This window comes from Hyperolius riggenbachi, chromosome 2 (genome assembly GCF_040937935.1).
Source record: "Hyperolius riggenbachi isolate aHypRig1 chromosome 2, aHypRig1.pri, whole genome shotgun sequence".
In the NCBI taxonomy this organism is placed as follows: Eukaryota; Metazoa; Chordata; class Amphibia; order Anura; family Hyperoliidae; genus Hyperolius; species Hyperolius riggenbachi.
In genome coordinates this window covers 37,420,996-37,435,337 of record NC_090647.1, presented here as the reverse complement: position 1 = coordinate 37,435,337, position 14,342 = coordinate 37,420,996, and the positions used below count along the sequence as shown (strand labels likewise).

Here is a 14,342-nt window from a genome sequence, read left to right as displayed (position 1 = left end):
AGGATCCTGCAAGCCCAGAGAAGGTAATGAAGTCAGTGCTTATAGGGGACAGGAACAGGGCCTGGCTGACAAATCGGTGGCCATCATTCCATTCAATCCAAAATCCCCCAGGGGTCAGGACACCTGGTGCAGCCAGTTATCAGCCAGCCAGCTATCAGTCATCATTTATCAGTCATCATCAGCTGGTCTTGCCCCCCCAGGGACAGTTTTAAAGCCCCTTCCATTTTATTTTATTTTTTCCTAAAAACTCGACATGCATCAACATGAGGCCCAACTATGATTAGATCTTCATCGATTCTCTCCTTCGATGGGCTATAATTTGCATCATTGTTTGCAAAAAAGATTAAATAAGGCTTGATTAAATAAGAGTTGATAAAAAAATTATGTAGAAAGTGCTGGCAAAAAGGTGTATGTAATTCTTGAATTGACCAACGATAACCATGTGTGGATCTGAACAGACCCTATAGAAAAAGAAGGACATTAACATATTAGAACAGGTACAAAGACATGCAACTAAATTCATCAGAGGAATGGAAGGTCTCACCAAGAAAGGTTGGACTAACTGGGTTTATTTGGCTTGGAAAAAAGACAGCTAAGTGGTGACGTTTTTAACATGTATAAGTACATATAATTACATCAGAGGGTGATGCAAAAGCTTGGCAGATCAGTTTTTGTCCCTAGGCTTGTACAACGGACAAGGGGACATGATGTGATCTGCGTACGGAGGAAACAAGTTTTTGCCATCTATTCAGGAACAGGTTCTTTAAGGTAAAAGTTGTCAAAATTGGGAATTTTTACCGCAGGAAGTAGTTATGACAAATTGTATATCTGCATTTAAAAGAGGTTTGGATGCATTCCATGCATTGAAGGGCATCCAAGGCAATAATTGCTGGTTAATTCCCAGCAACGCTGATCCAGGGACTTTAAGTGATTGCAACCTGAAGTTGGGATTTGGGAAGGAATTTTTCCCCTTAAAAACCCTTGTGAGAGTTTTTTTGTCCTAAACACCCCCTAACTGCAATATATGGGGGTGCAGGAGAGAAAGGTACCACCTAATGTTTACATATTTGGGTTTTTTTTGTTTTGTTTTTTCTGGTTGGACTTGATGGACAAATGTATTTTGTAAACCAAACTAACTGAAACTATGTAAGAAAAGGAACAATGGAAGTTGTATATCAATTGTTGGGTGTGTGATGATCGTCATTTGCTAATTACTATTACGCAAAGTTTAATAATTATCGCAATGCAGAATTACGATTTGGACATTTGATGGATTTTGTGTAATCCATTCGTAATTTTGTGTAAGTTTTACATAATTTCATGCTGAATTTAGCAGTGAATAGCAAAGCCTGCTTACATGCTATCCTCAACATATTTGCTAGGTATGTTAAAGAGACTCTGTAACAAAAATTTCATCCTGTTTTCTACCATCCTACAAGTTCCTAAACCTATTATAATGTGCTCTGGCTTACTGCAGCACTTTCTACTATCACCGTCTCTGTAATACATCAATGTATCTTTCCCCTGTCGGACTTGTCGCCCTGTGTCTGGAAGGCTGCCAACTCTTCCGTGCTGATCTGTTATGCACAACCCTCTCCAGGCCCCTCTATGCACACTCCAGTGTGTGTGTTATTTACATAAGCCAGCAGCATCTCTGCTCTCTTATCAGTGAGAGAAGAGAGCTGGATAAAAATCCTCCTCTGTTAGGCTGTGAAAGGAGCTGGCTGACACATACTGAGGAATTACAGACACAGGCACAGGCAGAGCTGTCTGCAGGAAGCCTGTCACTATTCAGTGGATGAGAGCGGCAGGGGGACAGAAGGTAAACACACACAAGTGATCTCTTGAGATTCAGAAGTAAGGCTGTATACAGCCTGCTTGTGTATGGATGTATTTTCTATGTGTGGACATACTGTACATCAACCTACTTCCTGTTTTGGTGGCCATTTTTTTTGTTTATAAACAAACTTTTTAAAACTGTTTTTGACTACTTTTAATGCGGCGGGGAGTGGCGAAATTGTGACAGAGGGGAATAGGAGATGTCCCCTAACACACTGGTATGTTTACTTTTGTGCGATTTTAACAATACAGATTCTCTTTAAGGAGAACAGTGGGAGCTATTAACCGCTAGTCGGCATGAAATTACGCAAAAATTATGCAAAATTGTGAAATTACAGTTCCTGATTACATCTAAAACAAAAGTTTGATTTCTTAAAACAGAAAGTAGTCCACTGCGCGCTTCCAGCCTGGGCGGAGCCAGTACGCATGACGCACAACACGGAAGTACTGGAGGAGTGCGGATAGAGGATCTAGCGGGACGCCGCGAACGGTCCGGTCGAAGGAAGCGCACAGATTCCTAAGCCTTGCCGCTGTGACATGCTGAATTTTACTTCTTGGAGCTTGTAAGTGTGTGGTGGGCGCGAGAAGCGCAAGATTGTTTTAACTGGAACGTGGATGTTGCGCAATGAAATTTCTTTTTTATCTGTTTTATTGAAGAATAAAAAGAGGCCTTTTTATATGATATATGGATGTGGATTACTGATGTCCCCAGGGTACCACATATTAAGCGAGGCTCCCACCTGTGCATAGGTGGCTTCAATTTGATGAGCCGCTCTGATACTAGAGGTGGTGGGATCACAAGTGGACACTCTTTTTTGCACAAGCACGGCTGATGTGTGATATCTAGATGTATATCTGTGAAACAGTATTACACTATTAGAGGCAATTTTTGCAGGCTGGAAGCGCGCAGTTGATTGCATTTAATACAGAATATTTCAAGAGGATTGGACACAGCGCACTATTTTTATAGACTATAATTTATCTACTTGGTGGCGCAGCATTGTTTTTGTTTTCTTAAAACAGAAAGTATTTGCAATAATTCAGGTTGATGTTTCCCACAATGCATCACTGCTGAAATATGCAAATCAACCATTGTTGTCCTTGTAAGCTAAACACACCTCCAGATCCGCTGGAATGCAATGATGTGTCAGGCTGTAATTTGTACAGAGCCATAATAATCCAACATGCATACAGACTGTTTTGGATTGGTTGATCCTCATCAATGCATGGCATGGATTAATTTGGCTCTATGCAGTAGGGCTTGAAACACCCAGAGGTACAGACTAACCAGCAAGCTTATGGTGACCCAGAACTCATTGGAGTGTGTAAGGGGCTACAATGGTTCAAAAAGCCCCCTTACTAAAATGCTATGGAAAACAAAAGTTTGCTTTCTTAAAATAGAAAGTATTTGTGATAATTCTGTTTACATTTACAAACGAAAAAAAAAAAATCTCGAGATTTTTTATTATGATTTCGCAAAGTAATTGCAAATTACAATGCAAAATTACTAGTGTCTGGGATTTAAGAAACACATATATTGAAGGTTATCAGAATATAGGCAATCACTGTATACGCTTGAGGGAATGACAGGACCATCCACATGCAGATTTCCATAAAAGCAGGTGCATACACTTGATGAAGGACCTGCATGTCTGCAACGTGTAGTGCCTCTGTTCTGAAATACAAGCATCTTTGCAGCCAGTGGTGTGCTGCCTCTTTTTGAAGTTTGGTAATGACAGGACCATCCCCTGTGAAAGTCTTTAAGCATATTTTGGTGGTCGCTCGATCTCCAAAAAGATCAGGGTACCTGACTGTATTCTTCAGTCGAGGTTGTGAAGGATTGTAACATGGTAGTGAGTTAGATCTGAGGAAGGCAATTCTTCTTCCAAATGTGTTGTTCAAGTGGCTTTAATAAAGTTCTGTTTGACCACTTGATTGTATTCCCATACATGATCTGGGATAAAGGGTCGTGTATTGACCAAAACATCACTTAGTTTGGATGCCGTGTTTCTTGATGTTGCTTCAAGACTTTTGACCCCTTGATAGTATTCAACGTTAGGGATGCTGATTTGGATTCCAGGCATTTCCAAACAGAAATCGGCATTCCCGATCAGAACTCAGAAAAAGGAAACCATATTTCTGGGGAAATACCACATTGCTGTAACTCTGTAATTTTAGCCCGGTCACAGAACTTGTAAGCATTTGACAAATCAGAGAATGCAGAGTCAACTCAGAAGTATTTGGCCAATCAGAGAATGCAGAGTCAACTCAGAAGTATTTGGCCAATCAGAGAATGCAGAGTCAACTCAGAAGTATTTGGCCAATCAGAGAATGCAGAGTCAACTCAGAAGTATTTGGCCAACAATCAGAGAATGCAGAGTCAACTCAGAAGTATTTAGCCAATCAGAGAATGCAGAGTCAACTCAGAAGTATTTGGCCAATCAGAGAATGCAGAGTCAACTCAGAAGTATTTGGCCAACAAGAGAGTGAAAAAAATTACCAAAAAAGACTCTTCGGAAATCGGATTTCTGCAGAAATACTGCATTACCTCTAATTGGTAATTTTAGCCCAATCACAGAGCTTGGAAGCATTGGACCAATCAGAGAATACAGAGTCATCTTGGAAGTATTTGGCCAATCAGAGAATGCAAAAAATGACCCAAAAAAGACTCATCAGAAATCTGAATCCGCAATCCGAAAATGGAAATCCAAAATCTGCAGAATCAGTAATCAACACTGGCAGAAATGGGAATTTCCGCAGAATCGGAAATCATCATTTCCGACCAACCATCCCTACTCACATTCATGATCTGAGATAAAGGGACCTGCATTGTCCAAAATAACGCTCTGTTGCCGAGTGTGGATGCTGTGTTTTCTAATGTTACTTCAAGACTTATCAATAAAAAAAGATTGAACATCATTAGAGAAGACCCGTAGTATTGGCTGATTGTCCTTTTAGTGCTATGTTTCTGTCTAATGTGCAGTAGGGAGATCACCGTTGCACAGGGACGTGTGGGGGAGAGCCTCCCAAATCTGTTTATGAAACAACGACTGTGGGTTGGATCTGAGGTAGCTGGTTCTCCTACCAAATACTTTGTTCAAGTGCTACTTATAAAACCCTTTTGACCCGTGAAAAGTATCATGTCCTTCAGGATGTAAAACATTTCCATTTGTTTTGATATTTGTTATAATTGAGCATAAAACGAGGGGTCTCTTCCAAAGTCTACTGCCATCTTCTAGGAAAAAAACAAAAAGTGAAAAAAAAGTCTCCTAACATTTTACAACAGTAGACTTTGAAACGTACTGAACAATCTGATCGGTTTAACCAGCATGTGAACCGCTTCACTCAGCTTTACCATTAATGTGATATTTTTCTTGGCCTGTTTTATTCGGCAAATACAAGAATACATTGTACAGGTTACGATGCTGGATATAAGACACATTATTAAAAAGATATAGTTGTCACTTCTGATATAAAAACAGTCTCTGAAACACCACTCGGGAGACTTCAGCTATTTTGTTTACAGATCCATAGTTACGTTCAACATTCTAACACTTAAGAAGTCAAAGAGTTTCCCGTCTTGAGCAGCGTATGTAATAGACTGTGGTCTAAGCGCCCTTATCTCCACCATACAGGTTTTCTGGAATTACAGAGGTGTTGACATATTTGTTCTCCTCTCCAAGGACCCCACCAGCCGCTATCAGATAGGTTCCCATAATAAACAAGGAGTAGACTGCATTATCCATAGCGCATTCTGATGCCGTGTGCAATATATCAAACTATGGCCTTCCCACTATCCTGAGATTTCTCTGCTCCAACGTGAAACCCGAGGATCGGCCGTGGTTCCAAAGACATAAAAACGCCATTACCGTTTGATAACACTTACTATTAGCTTATATATTAATGGCCAACGTGATGTATTTTGAGTCTCACCTTATACGACCATTGCTTCTCCTTCCAGAATCTTCTTGGCTACATGCACAACTCTTCAATTTCCTGAGAGCTGGATGTTGCCTTTAAAGAACCAATAAATGGAAATAATATCTTGGAATAGATACAAGGGTTGTGAAAGGAGTGCTCAAAAATTGGAGTAACCTCTTACGAGCCAACATTTTTTTTACCTGTCTGCATCTCAGTCTTAGATCAACCAAAGAAACAAAAAACAATAATTCAATTTACTTTGTGGATTTGTGATAGGAAACAAAGCTTGTTTTAAACTTCCAGTTTCTTTGGGTTCCACTACACATGTTTATACAAAGAACCCAGTTAATTCATGGAGATGTACGTCTACCAAGATTGTATGTAATGAGCTACTAGCAGCCTTAAAACCCTCTATCAAAAGCACTACAAATGACTATACTGTATATGCGTGGGATAAGGTTTGTGTAAGTAGCAGTTTAGAGTACCTAGTAAAGTAATGGAGACCCTACCACCACCAGGAATCCGAGGAGGAAACGCACACCACTGTGGAGGTGCTGGACCTGAGTAACAGTCAATGATAAATCCAGAAGGTCCGCACACTCATATGCAGACCAAGTCTGCTGTTTTATTCAAAAAACGTGACACAATTCCATTCCATAACCAACGATTCGTTTCGGGGCCCCGAGGGGTTGCCTTTGTCAAGGTAAACACACAGAATGGTAACGAATGGCGGGCTTTAGTTAGGTGCGGCGGGGCTTGGGGGACATAGTTAGCTAGCAAAGTGCTAGCTAAAGCATAAATAAAAACATTTTATTAAAAAAATCCTCCCGCGGACGCAGCCTCTGAAATTGCGTACCGCCAGGGAGGTTAAACCACCAGCTACAAAGCAAATACTCAAAATAATTTTGACAGTATTTTTTCACCTACTTTTTGGTACTCTTTTGACTGCAAAGTGCTAAAAAGTTATTTTAAATGAAAGATGAAAAACTATCTTTTAGGACAGTGATGGCGAACCTTTCAGAGGCCGAGTGCCCAAATTTCGACCCAACATCGACTTATTTATCACTGGGTGCCAATGCGGGGGGGGGGGGGGGTGCCAAAAAATGGGCATGGCCATGACATTGTATGGGCGGAGCTAACGTAATGATGTAACAGCGAGGCATAAGAAAGCAATGTATCCGCCATGATGTGGGGAAACGAGGATTCGCATCATGGTTGTGCAGAAACTGTGTGATGCTATTTATTAGTGTACCCGCCGTAACCCCAAATTAGCAAATATAGCCAACTATGACCATTAAATAATAAATGCAGCAACAGTTACCCCAGACACCAGAAAATAAACGCAATGTGGGCAACATTTCAGCAGAAAATAACGCAATGTTGGTAACATTTCAGCAGAAAATCACGCAATGTGGGCAACATTTTAGCAGAAAATAAACGCAGTGGGCCACATTTCAGCAGAAAATAAACGCAGTGGGCCACATTTCAGCAGAAAATTAATGCAGTGGGCAACATTTCACCAGAAAATAAACGCAATGAGTGCAGCTTTTCACCAGAAAATAAACGCAATGAGTGCAGCTTTTCACCAGAAAATAAACGCAATGAGTGCAGCTTTTCACCAGAAAAAAAAACCCAATGAGTGCAGCTTTTCACCAGAAAATAAACGCAATGAGTGCAGCTTTTCACCAGAAAATAAACGCAATGAGTGCAGTTTTTCACCAGAAAATAAACGCAATGAGTGCAGCTTTTCACCAGAAAATAAACGCAATGAGTGCATAATTTCATCAGAAAATAAACGCAATGAGTGCAGCATTTCATCCGAAAATAAACGCAATGAGGGCAGCTTTTCACCAGAAAATAAACACAGTGAGCGCAGCTTTTCACCAGAAAATAAACGCAATGATGGCAGCATTTCACCTGCAAAAAAATAAATAAATAAACAATTTACTCACCTGACAGAAGTCTCCTCTCCCGGCGGCCTCTGGTGTGCAGCTCCCCGGACGATCCTCCTGCAATATCCTGCGCTGTCAGGCAGAGTGCAGGGCTAAGGGAAGATGTCGTCCGAAGCCCTGTACTGGAGCCACAAATAGTCTCCAGTACAGGGCTTTGGACGCCATCTTCCCGTAGCCCTGCAGGCTGGAGCGGGGCTGCGGGCTATGAACTGGAGCGCCGTCTATTAGACGCCGCGGGCAGTTAAATCCGGGACATAGCGCAGCAGCGATGGCGTGCCTGCAGATGAGGCTACGCGTGCCATAGGTGTGCCATCGCTGTCCTAGGAGAAAACTCAGGAGAAAAAGTGAATTACATATGGGCTCATGGGCCATATGCAATTCACTTTTTCTCCTGAGTTTTCTCCTAGGACATAATTTTTCATCTTCAATTTAAATTAACTTTTTAGCACTTTGCAATGGAAATAAGCAGGGATACTCATTCGGATCTCGGGTACCCGAATTAACCCGGGTATCCGACCTTTTTCTATTATCCGGGTCGGATCCGGATTCCAGATAGTTCTGCAGATATCCGGATAGCTATCTGCAGATAGTTTCACCACCGATCCGGATACCCGCAGATATCCGACTTACCCAGACTACCTGAATCACAGATTTAAAAAAAATCTCTCTCTCTCTCTATCGCCTTTAAAACGATTGTTTATGATTTTCAGTTCGGGTATCCGAATCCGGCCGGATACTACAGATAATAGCGTCGGGTATCCGAATTCTGTTCTGGTAGAAAAAATGTCAAATTCGGATATCCAAATTGGATCCGGATAACTGGGTACCCGGATCCGGATTCGGGCGGGTAGTAAAAAGTACTACCCGAGCATCCCTGGAAATAAGTACCACAGAGTAGGTGAAAAAGTAGTATCCAAATGATTTGGAGTATGTGTTTTCTTGCTGGTTGTGTAAAAAGCATTTTATTTACAAGTTGTGAAAATATCACCTGGGAGAAAACTCAGGTGAAAAAGTGAATTGCATATGGGCCCAGGAGCCAATAGTGCAAACTATCAAAAACACCTATTGGATGAAGATTGGAGCTACAGGTATAAGCAATTCACTTATTCTCTTACATTTTCTCCTAGATTATATTTTCACACCTTATCAATATAATGCATTTTAAAGTGAGCCCCAGGTAAAAAATAAACTGCTGAGATAAACAATGGTGTTTATCCTCCTATGCCTAAAAATGCCTTTTTTTTAGATACGCCATGGTTTATTTTATATTTAAGCATTTACAAAGTAGATTTAATGTTTTATTGTCTCTGCTCAGTGGCAGCCTATTAGGGCTTATTCACACTATGGCCCATATGCAATTCACCTTTTCTCCTCGGAGAAAAATTTTCATCTTCCGTTTAACCACTTTGTCCTCCTTGACGTATAAAAACCTCAAGGAGAACAGGCGCGCTCCCGCATGCTCCCGCGGTATCCCAGGAATCAATGTATCGGGTTATGGTGCCCGATCACTGATTCCTCTCCCCCGCTGAAAAGGCGACAGCTTCTCTTGGAAGCTACGCTTTTTCTGAGACTATGTCCCTCTAAGCGTACATTGTACGCTTAGAGTGACGTCATGTAAACAAACAAAAGAGTAAAACTACAACTAAAAGTTAAAAAAAAAATTACACTACACAAATCTTTCCCTAAATAAAACACTATTTACTTCTCCCCCTCCCAAAAAAACCCACATAAAATGTTTAATAAAAAAAAAAAAAAAAACATTACAATTTAAAAAAAACCACACACATAAATATTTACCTGAGGGGCTAAACTATTTACCGTAAATATCTATGTAAAGATGAAATATTTCTCTATTTTTTTTATAAGCTTGTAAATAGTGATGGATGCAAAACGGGAAAAATGCTCTTTTATTTCCAAATAAAATATTGTCGCCATACATTGTGATAGGGACATAATTTAAACGGTGAAATAACCATGACAAATGGGCAATTACAATACGTGGGTTTTAATTATGGAGGCATGTATTATTTTACAACTATAATGGCCGAGAACTGAGAAATAATGAATTGTTTCCGTTTTTTTCTTATTCTTACTGTCAAAATGCATTTACAGTAAAGTGGCTCTTAGCAAAATGTACCCCCCAAAGAAAGCCTAATTGGTGGCGGAAAAAACAAGATATAGATCAATTCATTGTGATAAGTAGTGATAAAGTTATAGGCGAATGAATGGGAGGTGAACATTGCTCAGATGCATAAAGTGAAAACGACTGAGGGCTTAAAGAGACACTGAAGCGAAAAAAAAAAAATGATATTATGATTTGTATGTGTAGTACAGCTAAGAAATAAAACATTAAGATCAGATACATCAGTCTAATTGTTTCCAGTACAGGAAGATTTAAGAAACTCCAGTTGTGATCTCTATACAAAAAAGCCATTAAGCTCTACGACTTTTAAAGTCGTGGAGAGGGCTGTTTTCTGACTTTTATTATCTCAACTGTTCGTTAATTTTTTACTTTTTCTCTGCCAGAGGAGAGGTCATTAGTTCACAGACTGCTCTGAAAGACTCATTTTGAATGCTGAGTGTTGTGTAATCTGCACATATTATAGAATGATGCAATGTTAGAAAAAATACTATATACCTGAAAATAAAAATATGAGAATATTTTCTTTGCTGCTAATCTTCTAGTAATTATTCATAGTACACAACCAATTCATTATATCATATATTTTTTTTTTCGCTTCAGTGTCTCTTTAAGTGGTTAAAATACATTTCAAGCATTTTGCAAATGAAAAATTACAAAAAGAAGGTGAAAAGGTGCTGTCAAAATGATTTTCAGTATTTTCTTGCTTGTTGGTGGTATAAATAGCATTTTATTGACCAGTGTACAAAATATCACCTAAGAGAAAACTCAGGGGAAAAAGTTAATTGCATATGGGCCTATGTGCGTTGCATGTCACATAGTGTGTGACATGGTAACATGAAAGTCCATAGATTTTCATTTTTGCATTTACCGTACAGCAGCACATAGCAGAACAGTGGAGTTCAACTCGTTTCAAGTGATTAAAACGCAGTGCAGCACATAGTAATGCATGCTAAGTGAGTTTCAGCACATGGATCATGCAGATAAGCCCATGAATCAGCTGGTTTCCTTTCCCTCTATGTCACTTCACAGTTGCTTAACAAAAGAGGAGCCCACAGCTGTGACTGCTACAGACTAGGCACTTTGTTATTGACCCGAGGAAGCGGGCCAGAACCCGTGAAACGCGTTGTCTTTTTTGTGCATCATTAAAAACTTTTACTTATATGGTTTGTCCGTTTCCAGAGGTAAGACAGAATTATTCCTATACTTTATGATTTAAAGGGGCACTGTGGAGGAAAATTTTAACATTTAAAACGTGCAAACATAAACAAATAAGAAGTATGTTTTTTCCAGAGTAAAATGAGCCATAAATTACTTTTCTCCTATGTTGCTGTCACTTACAGGAGGTAGTAGAAATCTGACAGAAGCGACAGGTTTTGGACTAGTCTGTCTCATGGGGGGATTCTCAGAGATTTATTTATTTTCAAAAGCGCTTAGTGAATGGCAGTTGCTCCGTCCAACTGCCAAGAAACGGTGTAGGAAGCAGGGAAGCTGGCCAGCATCATTGTTTAAATCCTTTTTAGGGAATATCTTTATAAAGAATAAAAGCCTTGCTGGGAATCCTCTATGAAGAGATGGAGTACCTGCTGCTTCTGTCAGATTTCTACTACCTACTGTAAGTGACAGCAACATAGAAGAAAAGTAATTTATGGCTCATTTTACTCTGGAAAAAACTTACTTCTTGTTTGTCTATGTTTGCACAAATTTTAAATTTGACAATTATTCGCCATAGTGCCCCTTTAAGACAATTATATTCTGGGCACCTCCAACAAGTTTTCTTAGTTGTTATAGAACTGGGCACCTGGTAGTCTTTCCTACGGATGTTTATTCGTATTCCGCGGAATTGAGATTTCTGCATTTCCGATGGGACATCGGCATTTCCGATCGGAATTCATAAATCGGAAATTGGAATTCCGAGGAAATCCGATTTATCGCTATTCTGTAATTTTAGCCCCATCACAGAACTTGAAAGCATCGGACCAATCAGAGAATGCAAAATTTTTCAGCAAAAATCAGATCACCGCGTTAATTTTAGACTAATCACAAGACACATTTTCCATTTTTCCGATTCTCATTTTTCTGCTTTTTTTTTTTATTTTAATGCGTTCTTTGATGTAAAAAATGGCTATTATTATTTAGTATTTATATAGCGCCGACATCTTCCGCATCGCTGTACACAGTATATTGTCTTGTCAGTACCGTCCCTCACAATCTAATCCCTACCATAGTCCTATGTCTATGTATGTATTATGTAGTGAATGTATTGTAGTCTGGGGCCAATTTAGGAGGAAGCCAATTAACTTATCTGTATGTTTCAGGGATGTGGGAGGAAACTGGAGCACCCAGGGGAAACCCACATAGACACGGGGAGAATGTGCAAACTGTGAGGATAGTGCCCTGGCTGGTATTAGAACCAGGATACCAGCGCTGCAAGGTGAGAACGCTAACCACTGCTGTACCATGCTGCCCCTAATGACTTATAAAATACTCCTCAAAAATCGGAAAAAAACAGAATATGGGAAATTGGACTTTAAAAATCTGGAAAATCGAAAAACAGAAATTGGCATTGGTGGAAATTGAAATTTCCACGGAAACATAAAAGGGCGTTTTCTGACTATCCCTCTGTCTTTCCCATAATCCACTGTTACTTTGAAATGTTACTGCCATGCCATTGTAATTTAAACTGTATCACCTCTTATTCCAATACAAGCCAGTTCTCCAGGGACCGATAGATCATCTCAGTGAGCAGGACCAGGTCTTCCTATCCCTGTTATGATTTCCTGGCCTGTACTCGGCTCTCTGTTCTGGTGTGTACAGAAGGGTTAAGCCATTCGGCATAGCACCATGGAGCCTGGCCTACCAGACGTCTGTGAGGCCGGTGATGAAACCTTTCCATGATGCATAAACCGTGGTTAGCGCGCTCTGGTGATGTTTGAGTCTGAAAACACAGCAGTCCCACTTCAGCAAACTCCAAAAACCTGTAAAACAACAGATGCCGCGGCGGTGACGACTGAATGGATTAAGATTACAACCGCGGGAGGAAATACCTGCACAATAAAACATTTCGCTAACGGCGCGCACGCCGCTCTGATGGCTCTAGCAGGTGTTTAGGGGAAATGTAGCATTTGCAACAATGCGATAGGCAGGGACGTGGTGAATGTTATCTGCTGGGTGTACATAGCTAAAAGCAATAAAACGCACCACTTAGAAAAATAGACACGAGACGCACAACGTGAAGATGAATGATGGATTTGCATGAAAAAAATAATACAAAAAAATTTCCTACCGCCATACTTCACTAGCAGCCGCTACTATGACAATTAACAATTAAGTTACTATACGTTAATTTACATACTGTAGTTGCGACTGCTAGTGAAGTATTGCAGTCGCATCAGCTTAATGAATCAAGGGTTTATTGAAAATCATAGTTTAAGTAATTTAAAGAGAATCGGTACTCTAAAATTCTTACAATAAAAAGCATACCATTCTATTCATTATGTTCTCCTGGGCCCCTCTGTGCTGTTTCTGCCACACCCTGCTGCAATCCTGGCTCGTAATTGCCAGTTTTAGGCAATGTTTACAAACAAGACATAGCATGTGATAGGCTGAGAGGAGCTCAGTCTGTGACTCACACAGAGCCTGGAGGGGGCGCGGAGAGGGTGTGTATAGCTTCTATCCTATCACAGCAGAGAAGCACATTCCTGCCTGAGCTGACAAAGATGACAAAGGAAAGAAGATTAGATTAGATAACAGAGATAATACAGCCACTGTGCAACTAGGAAAGGTTGCAGTAATCCAGACCACATTAGAACAGGCATAGGAACTTATAGGATAGAAGAAATAAGGCTGAAAATTTTGTGACAGAGTCTCTTCAAAGGATACCCGAACTGACATGTGACATGATGAGATAGACATGTGTATGTACAGTGCTTAGCACACACATAACTATGCTGTGTTCCTTTTTTTCTTTCTCTGTCTGAAAGGGTTAAATATCAGGTATGTAAGTGGCTGACTCAGACCTGACTAAGACAGGAAGTGACTACAGTGTGACCCTCACTGATAAGAAATTCCCCTTTTTATCTCTGTCCTGTTCTCAGAAGCCATATTCTGCTAAAAAAGTGTTTTATAGTTGGAATTTCTTAGGGTATATAGGGAATAGGGTGTATGAGAGAATATTAATTAAAAAAAACATGGGATATTAATTTTAAAAAATCTTTATGGTAGGCGTGACTAGGGGGTGTGTTGAGGGTGTGGTTAGGGGTGTGGTCTAAGTGTCCTGATTTCTAATTTAACAATGTTGGGAGGTATGTATGGTTAACAACCTGTGTTTACAGATTAGCTGCTCTGCTGAGGCAGCCAGCTGACACAGCTAAGAGATCAAGTTACAGTTGTGATTAGTCAAAGATGAGGGGAAATTAGGCTAAACTCTCTAAATACAGGGGGGATTTCTCTATGTTTTCCTGTTGTCCTGTGTAAGAGCTCAGGTCAAA

The 14,342-nt window shown here is 40.1% G+C and overlaps 1 long non-coding RNA gene across 3 annotated transcripts in view; it reads left to right on the top strand.

Moving 5' to 3' along the window:
- The window catches only part of LOC137543533 (uncharacterized), a 99,638-nt gene extending 87,388 nt beyond the window's left edge, over positions 1-12,250 (top strand). For 2 of the 3 annotated variants that reach the window (XR_011025545.1, XR_011025543.1), the window contains exon 4: positions 2,221-2,521. This is a non-coding gene — a long non-coding RNA (uncharacterized lncRNA). Of the gene's footprint in view, positions 1-2,220; positions 2,522-12,170 lie in introns of those variants that run through there. The other variant, XR_011025544.1, reaches the window with a different exon arrangement.
- Positions 12,251-14,342: the final 2,092 nt, after the last annotated feature.